The sequence below is a fragment of the Oncorhynchus keta genome, chromosome 34 (genome assembly GCF_023373465.1).
Source record: "Oncorhynchus keta strain PuntledgeMale-10-30-2019 chromosome 34, Oket_V2, whole genome shotgun sequence".
NCBI classification, from domain to species: Eukaryota; Metazoa; Chordata; class Actinopteri; order Salmoniformes; family Salmonidae; genus Oncorhynchus; species Oncorhynchus keta.
The window spans coordinates 43185145-43208320 of record NC_068454.1 but is presented as its reverse complement, the minus strand read 5'-3'; the positions used below and the strand labels follow the sequence as shown (position 1 = coordinate 43208320).

Below are 23176 nucleotides of genomic sequence, written 5' to 3'. Positions count from 1 at the left end.
CCAAAAATCTCAAATTTGGACTCAACAGACCAATGGACATCAGACCACCGGTCTGTTTCTTGGCCCATGCAAGTTTCTTCTTCTTCTTATTTGTGTCTGTTACGTTCCCCAGTTTCTGTGTTGTAGTTTGTGTATTTGAATGTGTGTGTTTCAGGAGATGGCTTCCTGAAATCCACCAAGCAGCTGATTGGTCGACTCCACGGCTAATTGGAGCTGACCCCGCCCCCTCGTCAATTTACAGTTGTATTCCATTAGACTCCTTCTCCAGTTATAAAAGCCAGTGTTCTGTTGTTCAGGAGAGAGATCATTGCTGGGAGGTCATTGCAGAAAGATGATTGCTGAGAGAGGAGGCTGATGGCTGAGAGAGGAGGCTGATGGCTGAGAGAGGAGGCTGATGGCTGAGAGAGGAGGGTGATGGCTGAGGGAGGAGGCTGATGGCTGAGGGTTATAACATATGTTGGTTGTTTCTCAGGCAGTTGGTATGTACTATGTTAATTGTAGATGGGAGCAGCTTTGATATGTTCTGTGTGAGTTTGTTGCTCAGTCAGAGCCTATTTGATGTCCTGTGTTTCTCAGTGTGTTTGTGAAATTGTTAATAAAATTCTGTTTAATTTGTTCCCAGGGGGTAAGGGGAAGGCACCTAGGGACTTAGACAATGCTTAGGCAAGAGGCCCGCGGGCATACATATACCCGTAGTATATTCACTGTCTAGGCACACTAGGTAAGACCTGGGCGGACCACCCCCTGTATATTGGTTAGCGCCCCAGGTGGGGCCAAGTTAGGTAAGTAGTGGGTAGGCAGGTATAAGGTAGGAGAGGGGGCTTTGATATTTACTTTCTTTGCTTTGGTTCCGTCCAGCCCCTTTTCCCCATATTACCTTGTGACGGAATAAATTCCTTGTAAACGGTACCACTCTCTCTGCCTTTTGTCATCCTTACTCGTACCTACAGTCCATACTTCTTTCACTTCACGGAGAGTTGAGTTGTAGCTGGGTGTTGCGTTCCCTCTTCATAGAGGCCTGTGTAACAGTTTCCTTTAGTAGTGGTTTCATGGCAGCAATTCGACCATGAAGGCCTGATTCACGCAGTCTCCTCTGAACAGTTGATGTCTCTTACTTGAACTCTGTGAAGCATTTATTTGGGCTGCAATTTCTTAGGCTGGTAACTCTAATGAACGTATCCTCTGCAGCAGATGTAACTCTAGGTCTTCCTTTCTTGTGGCGGTCCTCATGAGAGCCAGTTTCATCATAGCGCTTGATGGTTTTTGCGACTGTACTTGAAGTAACTTTCGAAGTTCTTAAAATGTTCCGGATTGTCTGACCTTCATGTCTTAAAGTAATGATGGACTGTCGTTTCTCTTTGCTTATTTGAGCTGTTCTTGACATAATATGGACTTGGTCTTTTACCAAATAAGGCTATCTTCTGTATACCACCCATACCTTGTCACAACAGAACTGATTTGCTCAAACGCATTAAGATGGAAAGAAAATCCACATATTGACTTCTAAGGCACACCTGTTTAATTGAAATGCATTCCAGGTGACTACCTCACTAAGTTGGTTGAGAGAATGCAAAGAGTGTGTAAAGCCGGAGTATTGTGTGTAAATTGATGAGGGAAATCTTTTAGTTGATCAATTATAGGTTAAGGCTGTAATGTGATAATGTGGGGGGGTCTGAATACTATACGAATGCACTGTATACACGCACTGTACGTATTTTTCTGTGTGTGTGCTTGTGCATACAGTATGTGCTTCCTAGTTTGCCCATTTCCCCTGTCGTTGGCTGCTGGTTAGTGATGCGCGGCGCGTCCCCTGTCTGTTCTCTTGGCTAATTAAAAAGCCATTATTGCATCTCAGGCATCAGGCATACTCCACCGGGGCCTCTAAAAATAGCACTGCCAACACACACACACTCATATGCGTGTGCATGTATACACACACATGCGCACATACACTCATATACATGTGCACAGACACACACATATGAATGTATACACGCACGTACACATTGCAGAGTTGCCGTGTCTGCTGAAAAACACACTCTAAACGCTCCCAAAGTCTCCGTCCTCTTTACCTTCCTCTACTTTCATTTTCATCCCCATCAGGGGAAGGCATTGTGTGTAGGAGAGCGGTGTGTGTGTTTGTCTGAGTGTATTCGTGCTCTAATGTGCGTGTGTGTGTTTGTATTAGTATGTGTGTGTGTGTGTGTGTGTGTGTGTGTGTGTGTGTGTGTGTGTGTGTGTGTGTGTGTGTGTGAGAAAAGAATGTGTAATCCCCCACCCCGCCCTCCATCATGTATTAATCATGGCCGCAGTCTGGATGGGCTGAAAATAGTGCCGCGCAACCCAGAAAAACAAAGCTGTGTGTGTTGGGGTTCTCTCATGTGTGACTCCTGCACATGGGTCCCCTCTTCTCCTCCCAGCCCCTCCCCTCTTAGCTTCCATCTATTCATGTGTACAGTATACACATGAGTAGATGACATGATATGAAAACAAATGATTGGTGTGTGTCCCAATACGATGAAATAGTCTTTGTCCTCATCTCCTTGATCCTTTGTGTCCTTGGCCCCTTGTCTCCTTTTCCCCATAGCCACTTTTAAGGGAACACATTTAACTTAACATACAGAAATAGTGAATGAAGTATCTTGCTAAATTGCCCTGAAATCAGTGTCTAAGGGCAACTTCTCCCTACTTGTGCAGTGATGTAACATTGTCCAGACATTATAGCCAGACCGTCTACCACAGCGGCATGCCGATAAGGCTCTGCTCACATCTCAATACAGAAGTGTCAGTTCCAGGCCTATGTGCGCACGTGTGTGTGTGTGTGTTATTTAAAAACATTGGAGTGCGGCATTCTCACCCCGTTCACAATGTTTGAGGTTCATTATTAAAGAGATAGTAAGTAAAGTGTTGAAAAGGAATGGGGAGGGGGGGCCTGAAGGGCAGTGAGCCGGATTCGAAACGCATGCAAACTTTGGCATGTGTGCTGGGGTCTTCAGCTGTAAGCTGGACCACAAAGGCTACATTTGTGTGTCTGTGTACACATACATTGGTTCTTCCTGTAAAAGTTGCGGCATACTGCAGAACACCTTGCGGGCTGCCGCAGAATTCTATGGCACTTTATTTAATTGTCAGCCAATGTTGCCATTAATGCTTTAAGGATCCGCCGTTTTTTTCGCCTGAAATGTCATACTCAAATCTTACTGCCTGTAGCTCAGGCCCTGAAGCAATGATATGCATATTCTTGGTACCATTTGAAAGGAAACACTTTGAAGTTTGTAGAAATGTGAAAGGGGAATGTAACACAATAGATCTTTTAAAAGCTAATACAAAGAAAAAAACAACGCTTTTGTATTTTTTTTGTACCATCTTTGAAATGCAAGAGAGAGGCCAACTTTGGAAGAATACTTGGGGTCATTGTCCATTTGGAAGACCCATTTGCGAACAAGCTTTAATTTCCTAACTGATGTCTTGAGATGTCGCTTCAATATATCCACATAATCTTCCTTCCCTCATGATGCCATCTATTTTGTGAAGTGCACCAGTCTCTCCTGCAGCAAAGCAACCCCACAACATGATCCTGCCACCCCCGTGATTAACGGTTGGGATGGTGTTCTTTGGCTTGCAAGCCACCCCATTTTTCCTTCAAAAATAAGGATGGTCATTATGGCCAAACAGTTCTATTTTTGTTTCATCAGACCAGAGGATATTTTTCCAAAAAGTACGATCCTTGTCCCCATGTGCAGTTGCAAACCGTAGTCTGGCTTTTTAATGGTGGTTTTGGAGCAGTTTCAGATTATGTCTATAGCATTTGTTTTACTTTGGATATAGATACTTTTGTACCTGTTTCCTCCAGCATCTTCACAAGGTCCTTTGCTGTTGTTTTGGAATTGATTTTCACTTTTCACACCTAAGTATGTTCCTCTCTAGGAGACAGAACGCATCCCCTTCCGAGCTGTATGACGGCTGCGTGGTCCCATGGTGTTTATACGTGCGTACTATTGTTTGTACAGATGAACATGTAACCTTCAGGCATTTGGAAATTGCTCCCAAGGATGAACCAGCCTTGTGGAGGTCTACAATTTCTTGGCTGATTTCTTTTGATTTTCCCATGATGTCAAGCAAAGAGGCACTGAGTTTGAAGGTAGGCCTTGAAATACAGTACATCCACAGGTACACCTCCAATTGACTCAAATGATGTAAATTTAGCCTACCAGAAGCTTCTAAAGCCATGCCATCATTTTCTGGAATTTCCCAAGCTGTTTAAAGGCACAGTCAACTTAGGGTATGTAAACTTTTTACCCACTGGAATTGTTATACAGTGAAATAATCTGTCTGTAAACAATTGTTGTAAAAAGTAGATTTCCTAACTGACCTGCCAAAACTATAGTTTGTTAGCCAGACATTTCTGGAGTGGTTAATAACCAGTTTTAATGACTCCAATGTAAGTGTATGTAAACTTCTGACTTCAACTGTACATTTGACGAAACAGTCCTCCCCCTACCCTCCTTCTTGGCAAAAGTCTATTGTCCTGCTAATAGCCCATAATGGCGCTGTACAACATGACCGGTCAGGAGTAGGCTACAGTACTACAGTTAGAGTAAAATAATCCTAACATTTCCACACCCTAATTGTAGTCTAACCAATACCCAAACGGAGATTCAGTGAAAATGTATTCATCAAGACCAGTCCCCATGCTTGTCTCAGAGCAGCGCTGTCATGACCTCTGATTGCCCCCTTCCACTTGCCTCTTCCATTAATTTTGAAATAATATTTTCCAGTAAGCATAATCAGTGCTCTAACTCCCCCTTACGCTGTCCTGGAGCAATGAAGCAGTGACGCAGGGCAGTGACGCAGGGTACTGTATTAAACCACAATTTACTTCTAAATCCCTCAGCATAATCTAAAAACGTTTAGTTGAGGAACCACTGTGGTCGGCATTTCAAAATGTCATAGGCTGATAGATGCTTTGCCCATTCGACAAGAGAATCACACCGGATGTCTACTGTAGTGAACAACACTGTGCCCCAACCCCCCCCACCCACCCATTCAGAACCCCTAGTGGTGCCGTGAATATTAAGCCCTCCCTTCACTTTGTTCACCCCAGGTTGTCTGCCTCCTGCCGAGGTTGGCTAGGCAAAGCAATGAGACTGGAGCAGTGGTAGTGGGAGAGGTAGAGGAGAGGTACCTGATGTGAGTCTTCTTTTCCATAGACTAGTATGCCTGGTATTGGAGTGCATGGTATCCTCTAGCTGCCCATGCTTTGGCATCACATGTCCATTCACAGACAAGCCCCATTTGGGATAAATTGTACGTAGAATGGTTTCCCATCAGACTCTCATTGTGGATGAATGGATGGAAGAAGGGAGAGAGGGGTGGAAGAGTAAAAAAGAGTGATACAGTGGTTTGTTTTGGAGTGTTGCTGGGTTGTGTGAATGGCAGAAGTGTGTCTAAATCTTTAGGCTGTAAAATCTGACTCAAACAATGTTTTTCACTGTTTTTTTGTCTTTTTAGCCAGTCTGTCTGTGTACTCACCCATTCCCCCACTGGTGTATTTATAGCCTGGTCCTCCCTGAACTGATACAAAGCCTTTTCATGTTCCCACTATAATTATCATCCTCACCCTTGTGTGTGTGTGTGTGTGTGTGTGTGTGTGTGTGTGTGTGTGTGTGTGTGTGTGTGTGTGTGTGTGTGTGTGTGTGTGTGTGTGTGTGTGTGTGTGTGTGTGTGTGTGTGTGTGTGTGTGTGTGTGTGTGTGTGTGTGTGTGTGTGTACATGGTCGCACGTGCAGACATGCTTGTGTGTTTGTTTAAACAGTAGTAGGGCACATCAGATGAGTCTGCCTACTCGGTCCACATGTTTATTTTTACATGCCTCTTTCTACCCCCTCGCTCCCTCCCCCTTTCTCTCTTGTTGAAGACAGTGAACCAATCACATTGGAGTCATAACAGAGCAGTGAACACATGCGGCTGTGTTGCAGCACTAGGCTAGGCAAAAGCCTCCTCTTCCTCTCTTCGTCCTCTCCTCATTCAACTGGTTTTCTCTACCTTCTTCCATCCCTAGTTTCGCCTTCTCTTTCTCTCGCTCTCTCTTTCTCTCTCTCTCTCTCTCTCTCTCTCCCGCTCTCTCTATCTCCCTCTTTCTCTTTGGGATATGTAGTCTTTTATCTGGGCCTCAGTAGGTTATATGTGTGCCCCTGTGTTATCGATGCTGCAGACCATATTTGAAACAGACTCTCCATCCTCTCTCTCCCCTGCAGATGGTCTGCCCAGGAAAGAGCAGCCCTTGGGACTTTTGAAGTCATCTGGTCTCAACCACATCCAGTCTGGTAGGAGCACCATCTTTTTTCCTTTGGTCTTTCTCTTACTCTCTCCACTTGTGTGTGTGTGTATGTGGTCGGACCCGCTGTGGGCTCATGCCTTACCATGTGTGTCCCTGCAGGCCTGGCTCAAGGCTAGAGACCAGAGGAAGAATGGGTCACTGAGCAACATGTCTACATGCTCATGCAACCATACCACCAAACACATACACAGAGTCTATGGTAGAGCACACTTGCATGTAAACATATGCATGTGCGCACACACACACACACACACACACACACACACACACACACACACACACACACACACACACACACACACACACACACACACACACACACACACACACACACACACACATATTTAATGATAGTGTTGCTCCATGCTAGGATTACCATCATCATCAAATACTATCATCATTGCCTGTATGTGTTAGCTAAGGGGTCATTTATGCTGTGAGAGCTGCTGTGAGATGGTGCAGGTAAAGTGCAGTGAAGTGTCAAACGGCTTGAAATAACCTGACAAAACTAACTCTTCTCAGAGCATGACACTTGGTAATTACTATTACAGAGACCAGTGGGAAAAGATGCTATTTCAACGTACGCACGCACACACTGGACACAACACTAGTGGCTGTGGGCTGCTTTTATATACTTTATGGTTAGTTGGTGGGTTTCTTATATTCATACACCATGGCAAGAAACTGGCTATGGTGAGTAGAGAAAGAATGTGAGTCTGTTAGTGGTGTTATACTGGCAGGTTGGCTGGCTGGCTAGCTGGTTGGTTAGCTGGCTAACTCGCTGGCTGATCGTTTGGTTTGTTGGTTGCTTGGTTGATTAGTGTGGTTGAGAGACGTTGGTTGGTTGGTTGGTTGGTTGGTTGGTTGGTTGGTTGGCTAGCTCGCTCTCTGGCAGGTTGGCTCGTTGGTGTTGTTAAAAATCTGGTCATATCTCCTGACCATCCCAACACTTCCAAGGACAGATGATAAGCCCCCTCGACTTGTTCCAAATCCTGACGGCTAACCGTTTACTGTTGAAGAACCCCAGACGTGTGTGTCACAACCGTAGTAAATGTGCGCGTGTGATGCTGTGTGATGTGTTACGTGATTTTTGTTTGTCGTATTGAGCAACAAAGGAGTCCCTATTCGCGCGGTGCAGCAGGTCAGGCCAGTGTAAGAGGACACTCCGTTGTTCTCCCTTTGTTCTCCTCGAGGACGCTCACTGAAAGCAAAGACGACATGACCATCCATTTACTGTTCCCAGGTAACCCCTCTCGAACCTGCACACACGTTTTAGTGAAACGCACCCTCCATCTGACCTCCTCTCGCTCCCTTTCTTTCATCTCCGGACTTCACATCTCGCCTCCACTTGCTGTAGTTTCACTCTCAGTCCACTTGCTGTGTGTGTAAGACCGAGTGTGCGTGTTTGTGCACGTGTCTCTGTGTGTGAGATGCTCTCCGCAAGCTCTCAATCTTAGCATGACATCTCTGTTTTATTAATGGTGTGTGTGTGTGTGTGTGTGTGTGTGGGTGTAGAGGTGTAGCGTCACCTAAGCACCCGCTCCACACTCGTGGTTCACAGGAACATGGGCTGAGCCAGCCTATCCACACCAACACCACACCAACACGGGAATGAACACCCATTAACACATCAATAGCACGTCACAGGAAATGTGACCAAGATTAGCAGTGGTGAGAGCCTGATACAACTTAGTGTCCTGCTAACTCACTGTTTTCTTTTGCACGGATAGGAGAGAAGTAGAATATGGCTTTCACCCAACCTGTTAGTTGGTAGCAGTACAGATGAGGGATTGGAGATGACGAGAGGGAGCCACGGGCAATTCCACAGTAACGGAATAACGCTTTGATGGTTTTTTTCCCCTTTAAAATGTATGCCAAACAAAAACCAGTGATTTAAAAGTTTAACAATCCATACAACTCTATGCACAAGGACTACATGTAACAATTTCCACCGAAAAATGTACAAAAACTAATTTAGTGGAAGAACTGTGCAGATGCCGACTTTGGAAACAAAATGACTGTGAACCCCCCCATCGCGGCTTTTATGCGAACGCATCTATTTTTAATTAAGATTGAAATATGTCTGCAGGAAGAATGGGGTGTCAACTTGTGACATGACACCTTCACTTTGAAAAATATCTAGTTTAGTTAATGAATTACAGTAAGTGAAGTGGATTTACACCCAGTGATGGAATTACATCATGGGTCCCTGATCTGTACTACACAGAAATGCATAATTATGGATATGAATGTCATTCTTCTCATGTTTCATACGTTTGGACATCACAGCGCAGCACAGCACAGCAGAGCACAGTAGAGTGCAGTACATTACAGCACAGCAGAGTTCAATATAGTAGAGGTATAGTTCAGTATAGTAGAATACAGTAGAATATACTGTGCTCTTCTACTGTACTATACTATACTTGTATGTTCTACATTGTAGAATAATAGTGAAGACATATGGAATCATGTAGTAAACAAAAAAAGTGTTAAACAAATCAATATTTGATATTCTTCAAAGTAGCCACCCTTTGCCTTGATGGCAGCTTTGCACACTCTTGGCATTCTCTCAACCAGCTTTACGAGGTAGTCACCTGGAATGCATTTAAATTAAACAGGTTTGCCTTAAAGGTTAATTTGTGGAATTTCTTTAATTCTTAATGCATTTGAGCCAATCAGTTGTGTTGTGACAAGGTAGGGGTGGTATACAGAAGATAGCCCTATTTTTGGTAAGCTGGGATGACTTCTGCCAGTACTCTTCTGCCAGTCCGTATTATGGCAAGAACAGCTGAAATAAGCAAAGAGAAACGACAGTCCATCATTACTTTAAGACATGACGGTCAGTCAATCCTGAACATTTCAAGAACTTTGAAAGTTTCTTCAAGTGCAGTCGCAAAAACCATCAAGCGCTATGATGAAACTGGCTCTCATGATGATTGCCACAGGAAAGGAAGACCCAGAGTTACCTCTGCTGCAGAGGATAAGTTCATTAGAGTTTCCAATCTCAGGATTTGCAGCCCAAATAAATGCTTCAGAGTTCCAGTAACAGACACATCTCAACATCATCTGTTCAGAGGAGACTGTGTGAATAAGGCCTTCATGGTCGAATTGCTGCAAAGAAACCACTACTAAAGAACACTAATAAGAAGAGACTTGCTTGGGCCAAGAAACACGAGCAATGTACATTAGACTGGTGGAAATCCATCATTGGATCTGATGAGTCCAAATTTGAGATTTTTGGTTTCAACCTATACTTTTTTTTTTCAACAGGACAATGACCCAACACACTTCCAGGCTGTGTAAGGGCTATTTGACCAAGAAGGAGAGTGATGGAGTGCTGCATCAGATGACTTGGCCTCCACTATCACCCCATCTCAACCCAATTGAGATGGTTTGGGATGTGTTGGACCGCAGACTGAAGGAAAAGCAGCCAACAAGTGTTCAGCATATGTGGGAACTCCTTCAAGACTGTTGTTAAAGCATTCCAGGTGAAGCTGGTTGAGAGAATGCCAAGAGTGTGCAAAGCTGTCATCAAGGCAAAGGGTGGCTACTTTGAAGAATCTAAAATCTATTTTGATTTTGTTAAACACTTTTTTGGTGTCTACATGACTCCATATGTGTTATTTCATAGCATTGATCTCTTCACTATTATTCTGCAATGTAGGAAATAGTGTAAAATAAAGAAAGATCCTTGAATGAGTAGGTGTGTCCAAACTTTTGACTGGTACTGTACACCTATGATAGGTTCCGATTTGGTCCAGTCTGGTCCGTCTGTGGATGTTAACATCAAGGCCAGGGTGGACTGACCAAATTTCAACTACGTTTCAACGTCCATGGATGTCTAGTGCCGGTCGGTGCTCTGTGGGTGAGGTTGCTGGTTACAGTAAATGGAAAGAGAGTGGGTTCATGGGGAGGTGTCTGTACGAGCTGGGAGATGTGACATTAACTGGAGAGAGAGGGAGGGATTGTTCAGACTCAGACTGTTTTAACAACAGAAAAACAAAGAAAACAGTTATGAGCTGAACATAACAGTATGTCAGTGGAAGGGAGGACAGTAGCAGGTGACCCAGCTGTGGTTTGTGACTGTTATGATTGACAATTTTAGCCAATTCAGTTGCAGTAATACAGTTACTGATTTTGGGGGTCATTTTGTTTATGAATTATTAACACGAGAACCGCTAAAGTAATTCATTTTGACTGCTCATGATTAATTCATTTTTTTATTATTACCTTTTTATATTACATTTAAATTGTATTAAATAAATTGAAGTCATGCTCCCCTCCATCCTTGACTTTTCCTAAATAGATCTATTTAACACACTGCTGCTGTTAGAATCTTAATATCACAAACAGAGCTAGGGTTATAACCAGTTTTAGAGGAGGGCATGTCATTTTTTTAGAATGGTTTTCCCCCATTACCCCTCTTCCTCCCAACAGTAGGGCCTGCTCCGCTCCTTCTTCCAACAGTTGAAAGTGCAATGCCCAGCTCATAATCACCCCAATAATTGCCTCAAAACCGAACAATGCGGGCTGCTGAGGGGAGGATGGCTCATAATAATGTCCGGAACGGAGGAAATGGAATGGCGTAAATACACATGGAAACCATGTGTTGGATGTGTTTTATACCATTCTACCAATTCCGCCCCAACCATTACCACGAGCCCGTCCTCCCCAATTAAGGTGCCACCAACCTCCTGTGGGACCGATACTAAACTAAACAAGTTTCACACATATATAACAACAGATTAAATAGATTAAGTAAAGTATGATGGGGAAACGGGGTATGATGGGGAAAAACAATACATTAATTATGTAATCACCAATTGTGAATGAAGAACAGGGCGGGCCATTCTATAGAGGCCTAATGAAATGAGAATGATTCAAAGGTTTGAAGCAAACAATAACTGTATTGAAAAGGCTTTCAATATCTGTATATCCACTTCAAGCAATAGGTGAGCTGAGAATGTGGTGATCAGGCTTGTGGAGATCCCTCCCACTGTCATTGCAAAATAAAAGAAAAAGTCACCTGTGAGACGGGAGATCCCTGAAGACTGACAAAGACAACTGGGACGCATAAAAAAAGAAAAAAAGTATACGATTATGCACTACAAGCAAACTAAGGTATGCAAAAGTGTGTCAAGCAAGAGAAAGTCAACTTTAAGGACAAGGATAACGGCTAAATGAAATCCAGCTGATGCCATTGCATGAAGATGCACACAAGCAGGAGCTGACAATATTTGAATATTTTTGACTGCGACACTTATATTAATTATAATGACATTATTGCTTTTGTGATGTTTAAGCTACTGATGTTTTCATCATGTGACATCATGTGATCTTAATGCTTGCCGTATATAAATGTTTTTTGTTTCATAGTTATAACGAAGGCACTCACAAAAATAAAATGTATTGAACACTTGAAAAAAAAAAAGATATATATATATATATATATTTTTTGTTTAATATAGTCTACAGTAACATAAACTGATGGAAATTATATATTTTAAATAAAAAAAAAACAAGTTTTAGTCAGTTAACTCTAGAACAGCTGGGCCTCGATGGAACCTCCTTCAAGCAGATGAACAGTCATTCTTACTGCAACATTGCAACAGTGTTATTATATTTCATATATGCTATTGTTTATGAAGGCTTTGGGTAAACATTAGAATACAATTTAGAATTTTATTTCAGATAGCACAATAGCATTCATTAGTTTGTTACCGTAGGCTATATGCAAAAACCACAACCCCCCCTCCCCACACACACACACACACACAATTAATTCAAGTGTTAAATATATTTTATGTGTGTAGTGCCTCTGTTTTAATCACTTAATAATTCAGAAACAAAATCGATATCAGTAAAACCACAAACTCATTGGTAGGTCTATCTTTACTTGTTGCTTCTGTGGACTTTCCTTATCCTCCCTCCTCATGAGTGAGAGAAATGAGAAAATATCTCAAAGATAGAGTATGTGGGTTTTTTGGTAACGAAAGTACAAGGCACAAGGCAACATTACTTAAACTTACAGAAGGTAAACACTTTCTCCAAAACTACATTTAAAGTGTTGATATTAGTTAACGGGTCTTTACTTCAACATGATTGTGTTTTGATGGATTTCTGATACATTTTAAGACTTTTTCGTTTTCTAAAACCTCTTTTGAATCTGTTTATCCAGAAATCCAAGCCTTAACTTATGCTTAATTGTTAAGATGGAAAATGGTTGGAAAATGTATCTATGCCTTCATTTCCCAACAATATAGACTCTTAGCTTTCATTTGACAGCCATTGTGATATGCTTCTATGAACTTTACATGTTAGTGCTTGTGGGTCCTTTTCCATGGATTGGCCCCACTTCAGACGATTGAGACGCAGCCCAGGTCAAAGCAGGGCCTTGTTAAAACTCCCCCACTTCCGTTTGTTTATCGCTCAATGTGAGGGAGGGAAAATGAATAGAATATGCAGATGAGGCACACTGGGCTGCTTGTTAGACGCCCACATCGCACCGTGTGAAAGACGCAACGCTGTTCTCACCCACATCCTTCCAGCGTGTTATAGCAGCACCTGGCCCCAAATACATAGGCCTACTTTAATAGTTAGTGGAAGCAAAATGTATTGACTGTACATGTGGATTATTAGTCAACTCCAAAAGTGCAACTCACGGCAATTTGGAACTCCAGGCAGGCTCAAGCTAACATATTTTTAAGATTTCTGTTTGTAAATGGCCATGATGGCGTGTACTGGAGAGAGTATAGAGGGTATTGGGGAACAGGAGGAAGAGGGAAAGGCGAGTAGGTTGGTTGGGACAGATTTGTGTTCATACTAATAGAGTAACGCAATCTCCATTTCTTAACTGGGATGTGTAAGGGTAGTGGAACCCCACAACTGATGGGTGCATGTGTGTGTAGCTTGTTGAATCACGTCATGTGTTAGGCGTCTCTCTCTCTCGTGTGTGTGTGTGTGTGTGTGTGTGTGTGTGTGTGTGTGTGTGTGTGTGTGTGTGTGTGTGTGTGTGTGTGTGTGTGTGTGTGTGTGTGTGTGTGTGTGTGTGTGTGTGTGTGTGTTTTGGAGGGGTTGGGGAGGACGGGGGGATGCATGTGTGTGCATGCGTTTGGAGCTGGTGTTCTGCAGTCCACTAATCTCAGCCCATTCTCCTTCAGCCAAAACCGCTTTCTCCCTCTTTACACAAATTAGCACCAGCCCACGCACTCACACATTAAGTGGGCTGTCAGACCAGGGTTGGCTACAGTATGCTCCCTCAATTTCTTTCTCTCTCACTCCTAATAACCTTCATTCTCTTCCTTTTTCTCTTCGGCAATCTTTCTCTCCCAATCACACTCTCTCTTATAACCTCTCTTACTTTCTTTTCTCTGTCTCTCGCTCTCTATCTCCTCTCTTCCCCTCGCTCCTTTTTTGGGGACCAGGGGGAGGACCTGTGGTGACAATCTGTTGTTGAGCAAGGGATAGGTGAAGGGGGGAGGAGTGGAGAGGGAGTGAAGGAGTGGGGAGAGAAAAGAGGAGAGATAATGTAAGTGACAGACCCTGTTGGCTCGTCTCAGTCATCTCACTGAGCAGCCTCTTTATTTAGCACACTGAATTATAGATGAGCATTTAAGTGCTGGAGAGAGAGACGCAGAGAGAGAATAGATAGACGGGGAAGAAGAGGGAGATATGGCGCAAGACGATAACAACTGAGATGCAAAGGAATGGAGAGCGTGTTGTGAGGGAGTGAGACCAAGAGAGAAAGACGGAAGAGTCGGAAAGGAGAGGAAGAGTGGCACACTGTGCAAATAAACCCTGATTCGTTCAAATTTCAAAACTCAAGCATGAAAATCAGGAGAGGCCCGGGTTCGATCCCGGACTGTGTCACAACCGGTCGTGATCGGGAGTCCCATAGGGCGGGGCACAATCGGCCCACTGTCGTCCGGGTTAGGGGAGGTTTGGCCGGGGGGGCTTTACTTGGCTCATCGCACTCTAGCGACTCCTTGTGGTGTGCCGGGCGCCTGCAGGCTGACCACGGTCGCCAGTTGAACTTTGTTTCCTCCTACACATTGGTGCGGCTGGCTTCCGGGTTAACCTGGGCGGGTTTTAGCGGTTTGGCCGGTTATGTTTCGGAGGACACGTGACTCAACCTCCTAAGCCCATTGGGGAGTAGCAGCGATGAGTCGATCGAAATTGGGGAGAAATAAAATAAATCAGGAGAAGGCTGTCATTGATTTTCTACTCACTTGTCTTTTATTTTACTCTCTTTCTCCCACTCTCACACTCTTTCTCTTTCCATTTTCAGTGAGCATGCCCATTCTCTTCATACCACATTCACAGACACGCTGCCACATCATTTAATGCATGTTTCAAGCTGAACAACTGGCACGGAGGCTCGGTGCCCGTCCCAAATGGCACCCTATTCCCTTTATAGTTCACTACTTAGTGGTGCACTGTATAGGGAATAGGGTACCATTTGGGACACGTCCTCTGTTTTACAGATGGGAAAAGATACTCACGAGCTTCCTGTTTGCCCTTTTGTCTCGTTATTCTTGAAGTTGCAGATGAGTAGGGGTAGATAAGGTTGCCCACTAGACACTGACCTAAGCCCCCCCCCCACACACACACAGGAAGGCAGAACCCTTCCCCCGGTCAGTCTGTCCTGTCTGGCACCTATACTGGTGGACCTGGGTGCGGGTGGGAGCTAGTTGAGCTACCTGCTTGCAGTATGTCAGCAGTATAGCTAATCTCTTATACCCCATACAGAAAGCAGACTTTATCCTCCACTCAGTGTATTATGTCATTGTGAGGTTGACCATCCAGTAGGATTTGAACAGTGAGGAGGCATACGAAGAACATGTGTTTTTTTCCTTGTCAAAGTGATACTTTTTATTAGGAGGTGAAGAATTTATATAGCCGGCAACTGCACAAGTATTTACAAACACAAATAAACAGGATGATGAACGAAAAGTAGGCCTAATCAACTCAAAAGAAAACTTAGGCTCAATTATTGCCTGTTAACCCGGCAGCATGCCTTCCTTACCCTGTCCCTGTCTCTCAAATACAGAAATGACAGGGTTTTAATATCAATACCCATGATGCAACTGACCAATGAGAAGAAGCCTTTTCACACTGTTCAATTCAACAGCATGAATTAACATCTAAATGTCTTCAGATGTTACACAAACATGAATAACCTTGAGCACATATTATATATCAATAATGATGCAACCATGCTTTTAGCATGAAAAAAAACTGAGATATGAACATGTACAATACCAGTCAAAGGTTTAGACACACCTATTCATTACAGGGTTTTCTTTATTTTGACTATTTTCTACATTGGAGAATAAGAGTGAAGACATCAAAACTATGAAATAGCACATATGGAATGATGTAGTAACAGAAAAAGTGTTAAATAAAAATATATTTGAGATTTGAGATTCTTCAAAGTAGCCACCCTTTGCCTTGACAGCTTTGCACACTTGGCATTCTCTCAACCAGCTTCATGAGGTAGTCACCTGGAATGCATTTCAATTAAACAGGTGTACCTTGTTAAAAGTTAATTTGTGGAATTTATTTCCTTCTTAATGCGATTGAGCCAGTCAGTTGTGTTGTGACAAGGTAGGTAGGGTAGGGTGGTATACAGAAGATAGCCCTATTTGATAAAAGACCAAGTCTGTGTTATGGCAAGAACAGCTCAAATAAGCAAAGAGAAACGACGGTCCATCATTACTTTAGGACATGAAGGTCAGTCAAAATGTCAAGAACTTTTCAAGTTCTTCAAGTGCAGTCGCAAAAACCATCAAACGCTATGATGAAACTGAGTACCACCACAGGAAAGGAAGACCCAGAGTTACCTCTGCTGCAGAGGCTAAGTTCATGAGAGTTACCAGCACCTCAGATTGCAGCCCAAGTAAATGCTTCACAGAGTTCAAGTAACAGACACATCTCAACATCAACTGTTTAGAAAAGACTGTGTGAATTAGGCCTTCATGGTCAAATTGTTGTGAAGAAACCACTACTTAAGGACACCAATAAGAAGAGACTTGTTTTGGCCAACAACGACGAGCAATGGACATTAGACCGGTGGAAATCTGTCATTTGGTCTAATGAGTCCAAATGTGAGATTTTTGGTTCCAACCAAAAACGTGTCTTTGGGAGACGCAGAGTAGGTGAACGAATGATTTCCTCATGTGTGGTTCCCACTGTGAAGCATGGAGGAAGTGGTTTGATGGTGTTGGGGTGCTTTGCTGTTGACACTGTCAGTGATTTATTTAGAATTCATGGCACACTTAACCAGCATGGCTACCACAGCATTCTGCAGCGATACGCCATCCCATCTGGTTTGTGCTTAGTGGGACTATCATTTGTTTTTCAACAGGACAATGACCCAATACCCCTCCAGGCTGTGTTAGGGCTATTTGACCAAGAAGGAGAGTGATGGAGTGCTGCATAAGATGACCTGGCCTCCACAGTCACCCGACCTCAACCCAATTGAGACTGTTATGGTTTGGGATGAGTTGGACCGCAGAGTGAAGGAAAAGCAACCAACACGTGTTCAGCATATGTGGGAACTCCTTCAAGACTGTTGGAAAAGCATTCCAGGTGAAGCTGGTTGAGAGAATGCCAAGAGTGTGCAAAGCCTGCATCAAGGCAAAGGGTGGCTACTTTGAAGAATCTAAAATATATTTTGATTTGTTGAACACTTTTATGGTTACTACATGATTTCATATGTGTTTCATAGTTTTGATGTCTTCACTATTATTCTACAATGTAAACATTTTTTTTTTAAATAAAGAAAAATCCTGGATTGTGTAGGTGTGTCCAAACTTTTGACTGGTACTGTACGTCCAGCCAGGACAAGAAACTTCGGCTACCCCTGTACACTAAATAATATTATATTAGTTTCAACTTTATTTAACAGGTTGGCCAGTTGAGAACAAGTTCTCATTTACAACTGCGACCTGGCCAAGATAAAGCAAAGCAGTGCGACACAAACAACAACACAGAGTTACACATGGAATAAACAAATGCACAGTCAATAACAAAATAGAATAGTCTATATACAGTGTGTGCAAATGAAGTAAGATTAGGGAGGTAAGGCAATAAATAGTCCATAGTGGCAAAATACATTACAATTTAGCAATTAAACACTGGAGTGATATATGCAGAAGATGAATGTGCAAGTAAAGATACTGGGGTGCAAAGGAGCAAAAAATTAATAACCAAATGGGTTGAGGTAGTTGGGTGGGCTATTTAAAGATGGGCTATGTACAGGTGCAATGATCTGTAAACTGCTCTGACAGCCGATGCTTAAAGTTAGTGACGGAGATAGGAGTCTCCAGCTTCAGTGATTTTTGCAGTCCGTTCCAGTCATTGGCAGCAGAGACCTGGAAGGAAAGGCAGCCAAAGGAGGAATTGGCTTTGGGGGTGACCAGTGAAATGTACCTGTTGGAGCGTGTGCTACAGGTGGGTGATGCTATGGTGACCAGTGAACTGAGATAAGGCGGGGCTTTACCTAGCAAAGACTTATAGATGACCTGGAGCCAGTGGGTTTAGCGACGAATATGAAGCGAGGGCCAGCCAACGAGAGCATACAGGTCGCAGTGGTGGGTGGTATATGGTGACAAAACAGATGGCACTGTGATAGACTGCATCCAATTAGCTGAGTAGAGTGTTGGAGGCTATTTTGTAAATGACATCGCCGAAGTCAAGGATCGGTAGGATAGTCCGTTTTACGAAGCTATGTTTGCCAGCATGAGTGAAAGATGCTTTGTTGCGAAATAGGAAGCCGATTCTAGATTTAATTTTGGATTGGAGATGCTAAATGTGAGTCTGGAAGTAGAGTTTACAGTCTAACCAGACAACTAGGCATTTGTAGTTGTCCACATATTCTAGGTCAGAGCCGTCCAGAGTAGTGATACTAGAAGGTGCGGTCAGCGAGTAGGTGCGGTCAGCGATCGGTTGAAGAGCATGCATTTAGTTTTACTTGCATTTAAGGGCAGTTGGAGGCCACGGAAGGAGTGTTGTATGGCATTGAAACTCGCCTGGAGGTTACTTCACACAGTGTCCAAAGAAGGGCCAGAAGTATACAAAATGGTGTCGTCGAATAAACCAATCGCTCTTGAACGCATCCATTTGCCTGTCAATTCTCTGACAAGGAAATTAACAGATAAATCTTTCATGACTCTCATGACAGTGTATCAAAGGTCCCATCAGTTAGGCAAATGTTTGAAGATAGCCAAATCCCCTCTTTCCCACAGAAGAGGGGAAGGGGTGGCTATGCCGGGCTTTGAACTTTAACACTGGGTCAGTATCCACGAAAGGAATGATTTGTCTAGAGAGAGTGTGGCCCACCTAAAAACTCTAACTTCAACAGATTTGACATTGGAACATTCATTTCTGTTAGGAATGGTCCGGGGTAGGGGGGTGTCTAAAAATAATCCTGTCACATTGTTTATTATTTTGTGATGTCATTAAGGATGGTATATCAAGGTAACGGTAACTCTGAAAGTGTACGCGTCCTATGTATCAGGTTTACATTTAAATGTTGTAGAATTTACAATTACTACCCATAAACAGATTGATTGGTTTCAACAGAGAGACGACAGAGAAAGACAGCTACGGGTAAATAAAAACAGTTGAAGTCAAAAGTTTACATACACTTAGGTTGGAGTCATTAAAACCTGCTTTTCAACCAATCCACAAATGTATTTTTGGAAAGTCAGTTAGGACATCTACATTGTGCATGACACAAGTAATTTTTCAAACAATTGTTTACAGGCAGATTATTTCACTTAATGATAATTCACTGTATCACAATTCCAATGGGTCATAAGTACACTAAGTTGACTGTGCCTTTAAACAGCTTGGAAAATTCCAGAAATGATGTCATGGCTTTAGAAGCTTCTGATAGGCTAATTGACATAATTTGAGTCAATTGGAGGTGTGGATGTATTTGAAGGCCTACCTTCAAACTCAGTGCCTCTTTGCTTGATATCAAGCAGGAAGGAGACGCGTTCTGTCTCCTAGAGATTAACGTACTTTGGTGCGTAAAGTGCAAATCAATCCCAGAACAGCAGCAAAGGACCTTGTGAAGATGCTGGAGGAAACAGGTACAATGTATCTATATCCACAGTAAAACGAGTCCAATATCGACATAACCTGAAATTCCACTCAGCAAGGAAGAAGCCACTTCTCCAAAAATGCCATATAAAAACAAGAGTATGGTTTGAAACTGCACATAATAGACTGTTTTGATGTAAGAGATATCTGTATATCTTTAGATTTTAACGAATTACTATCTCCCAACTTAAACAACTTTTCCTGTGGTGCCCCAAATTCCTAATGAGTTCACTGTTACATGTTTAATTTAATCGAGTAACAATTAAACTTAATTAGTTTGATAGAAATAAATAACAGTCATCAGATTAATGATAGTCACGTCACGACAATCTACCAACTTTTACGAAATACCAGGTAATACATTTACCAAAAGGACATCGCTAACCCCACATTATACAATTAATAAATACATGTACTTTTCATAACCCATTAACCGTTTACAATGTCTGATTATTGATATAAGGCATGTCTTTAGATTATGTGATGGAGATAATAGGACGATCGTCACAGTTATATTGCACTGGCAGTCATTTAGTCATAACTGTCAATGGCCACATTAATTTTGATGCTCTTTCACTGACTCACTCACTTATTCACACATTTATTAATTCACTCACTCGTTTTTGTTCGCTCACTCAATCACTCCCTCACTCAATCTCTTGCTCGCTTACTCATTCACTCACAAATGTTTTAATTCACTCAGTAATCTTTTTGCTTGCTCGCTCAATCAGTCCCTCAATTTGAGCTCATTTGCTCACTCACTCACACATTTATTAATTCACTCACTCATTTGTTTGTTCACTCTCCTGCTCAATCACTCCCTCAATCACTCCTTCAATCACTCCCTTAATCCCCCCTGACTCGCTCGCTCGCTCGCTCACTCACTCGTGCTGTGAGGTCGCTCTCTCTAGCTCTTTACAGTGTAATATTTAGGTGATGCAAAGCCACGACCCATCCCCACCCCCCCTTCCCCACCCCCTAGTCACAAGTTGGAAAGTAGAAAAGCCTCCCTTATAGCTCGGTGGACATGTGGAAGACTTAGTTCAACCCCTCTATTGTACAGTGGCCAGATTGTTATATTCGGGGGTCGATTAAACAGCCATGTCATGCTGTTCATTATGGCTAAGGGATTTTGATCCATCAGTCAAATCATGTGTTGGTCTCATGCTCACGTAGGAACCAATGTACCATTCATGGAGAACAAAGACAGAGATTTAGCTGACCATTTGTACTCCTTTTAGAATTACACACAGAACTAATTTGACTTTATTACAGTAATTGACCAACCTCGGTAATTTTTCACGGAACATATAATGTTGTGCTATGACTAGGTTATATTTCAATCTAACAGCATTTTCCACTGGATTTAATGAAACAAATACAAGCTGTATGCATCGACTACGACTGCATGAGTAGAAGTCTTCATGTTAGGCATCGTCTTTTCTGGCAGGTGTGTATTACTGAAGAACACATTTTAGGCGAATCTAAAATATCTGTGCTGTATACCAACTTAGAGCCAAACTTGATTTCAGCGGTGGGATCCTAGGGCAAGTGGCTTGCAATGTATAGCACACGGTAGTGGACTGTAACAGAGTGTGTACTGGATGTGGTCCTGTGGAGAGGGGAAGGGAGGAAGACAGGAAGAAAGGAAGAGTGGTCCAGAGGACAGGTATCATGGATCACCTTGACCCCTCCATGGGCGCCGTCTGCAACGGCAGAGCTACCGCTGGGCTGGCAGAGACCAACCTGCTCACTGTACCACAGCGCAGGTGTGTGTTCCTGGTGTGTGCTCATGCGCGCAATGCTTATGTTTATGTTCTGTGTAAATACCTTCATGCTTGCTTGTGCAAGATGCAAAGTTTAGTAACAGAATGATGACACTAAGAGCACTATATGTGTCTGACTGTTCATTTTGGTATGCACCATCTATAAGCATACCTTATAAAACAAACAGATGACAAAAGTTCTAGATCTTGGAACGAACAGAGTAACCAACCTTTCGTTAATTTTAGCAGAGCGATTAAACTACTAGGGAAGCAGAGTCCACAGAGTGATTTGCCACAGTTACATTTCACAATGAAAGGCCACCCACCTGCTGTACATGTGTTTGCTGCCGCCCCCCCAGAACCCTGGTGCCTGACTCTCAGATGGCCCTGACGGCTCCTGCTCTGTCCCCCGTGTTGGCATCAGTGCCCGCTCGTGGTGCCTGGCAAAGCGGGTGAGAGCCGGGAGCCAGCTGCCTCGGTTTTGGAGAACCGTAACGGGGGCAGTGGGGGCTCACATGGGCAAGTATGCGCACACACACAATGACTGACACATCTATCATTGCTAAAGGACTTGTCTTTTTAGCCTCTTGATGAACGGCTGGGCACTGGTGGTTTTTGAGAGGTACAGTTAAAGTCGGAAGTTTATATACACCTTAGTCAAATACATTTAAACTAAGTTTTTCACAATTCCTGACATTTAATCCTAGTAAAAATTCCCTGTCTTAGGTCAGTTAGGATCACCACTTTATTTTTAGAATGTGAAATGTCAGAATAATAGTAGAGAGTGATTTATTTTAGCTTGTATTTCTTTCATCACATTCCCAGTGGGTCAGAAGTTTACATACACTCAATTAGTATTTGGTAGCATTGCCTTTAAGTTGTTTAACTTGTGTCAAACATTTCGGGTAGCCTTCCACAAGCGTCCCACAAATAGTTGGGTGAATTTTGTCCCATTCCTCCTGACAGAGCTGATGTAACTGAGTCAGGTTTGTAGGCCTACTTGCTCGCACACACTTTTTCTGTTCTGCCCATACCTTTTCTATAAGATTAAGGTCAGGGCTTTGTGATGGCCACTCCAATACCTTGACTTTGTTGTCCTTAAGCCATTTTGCCACAACTTTGGAAGTATGCTTGGGGTCATTTGCAAGACCCATTTGCAAGACCCATTTTACGACCAAGCTTTAACTTCCTGACTGATGTCTTGAGATGTTGCTTCAATATATCCACATAATTTTTCTTCCCTCATGATGCCATCTATTTTGTGAATTGCACCAGTCACTCCTGCAGCAAAGCACCCCCACAACATGATGCTGCCACCCCCGTGCTTCACGGTTGGGATGGTGTTCTTCGGCTTGCAAGCCTCCCCCTTTTTCTCCAAACAGAACGATGGTCATTATGGCCAAACAGTTCTATTTTTGTTTCATCAGACCAGAGAACATTTCTCCAAAAAGTATGATCTTTGTCCCCATGTGCAGTTGCAAACCGTAGTCTGGCTTGTTAATTGCGGTTTTGGAGCAGTGGCTTCTGCCTTGCAGAGCGGCCTTTCATGTTATGTCGATATAGATACTTTTGTACCTGTTTCCTCCAGCATCTTCACAAGGTCCTTTACTGTTGTTCTGAGATTGATTTGCACTTTTCGCACCAAAATACATTAATCTCTAGGAGACAGAACGCATCTCCTTCCTGAGCTGTATGACGGCTGCATGATCCCATCGTGTTTATACTTGCTCACTGTTGTTTGTACATATGAACGTGGTACCTTCAGGCATTTGGAAACTGCTCCCAAGGATGATCCAAACTTGTGGAGGACTACAAACTTTTTTCTTGGTCTTGGCTGATGTCCTTTGATTTTCCCATGATGTCAAGCAAAGAGGCACTAAGTTTGAAGGTAGGCCTTGAAATACATCCACAGGTACACCTCCAATTGACACAAATTATGTCAATTAGCCTATCAGAAGCTT

The 23176-nt window shown here is 43.0% G+C and overlaps 1 protein-coding gene across 1 annotated transcript in view; it reads left to right on the top strand.

Moving 5' to 3' along the window:
* The window catches only part of LOC118367556 (histone deacetylase 4-like), a 258463-nt gene that overhangs the window by 86823 nt on the left and 148464 nt on the right, over window positions 1-23176 (top strand). The window contains exon 3 of the mRNA XM_052493919.1: window positions 6257-6325. The gene's annotated coding sequence lies outside the window, so the exon portion shown is untranslated. The remainder of the gene's footprint in view (window positions 1-6256; window positions 6326-23176) is intronic.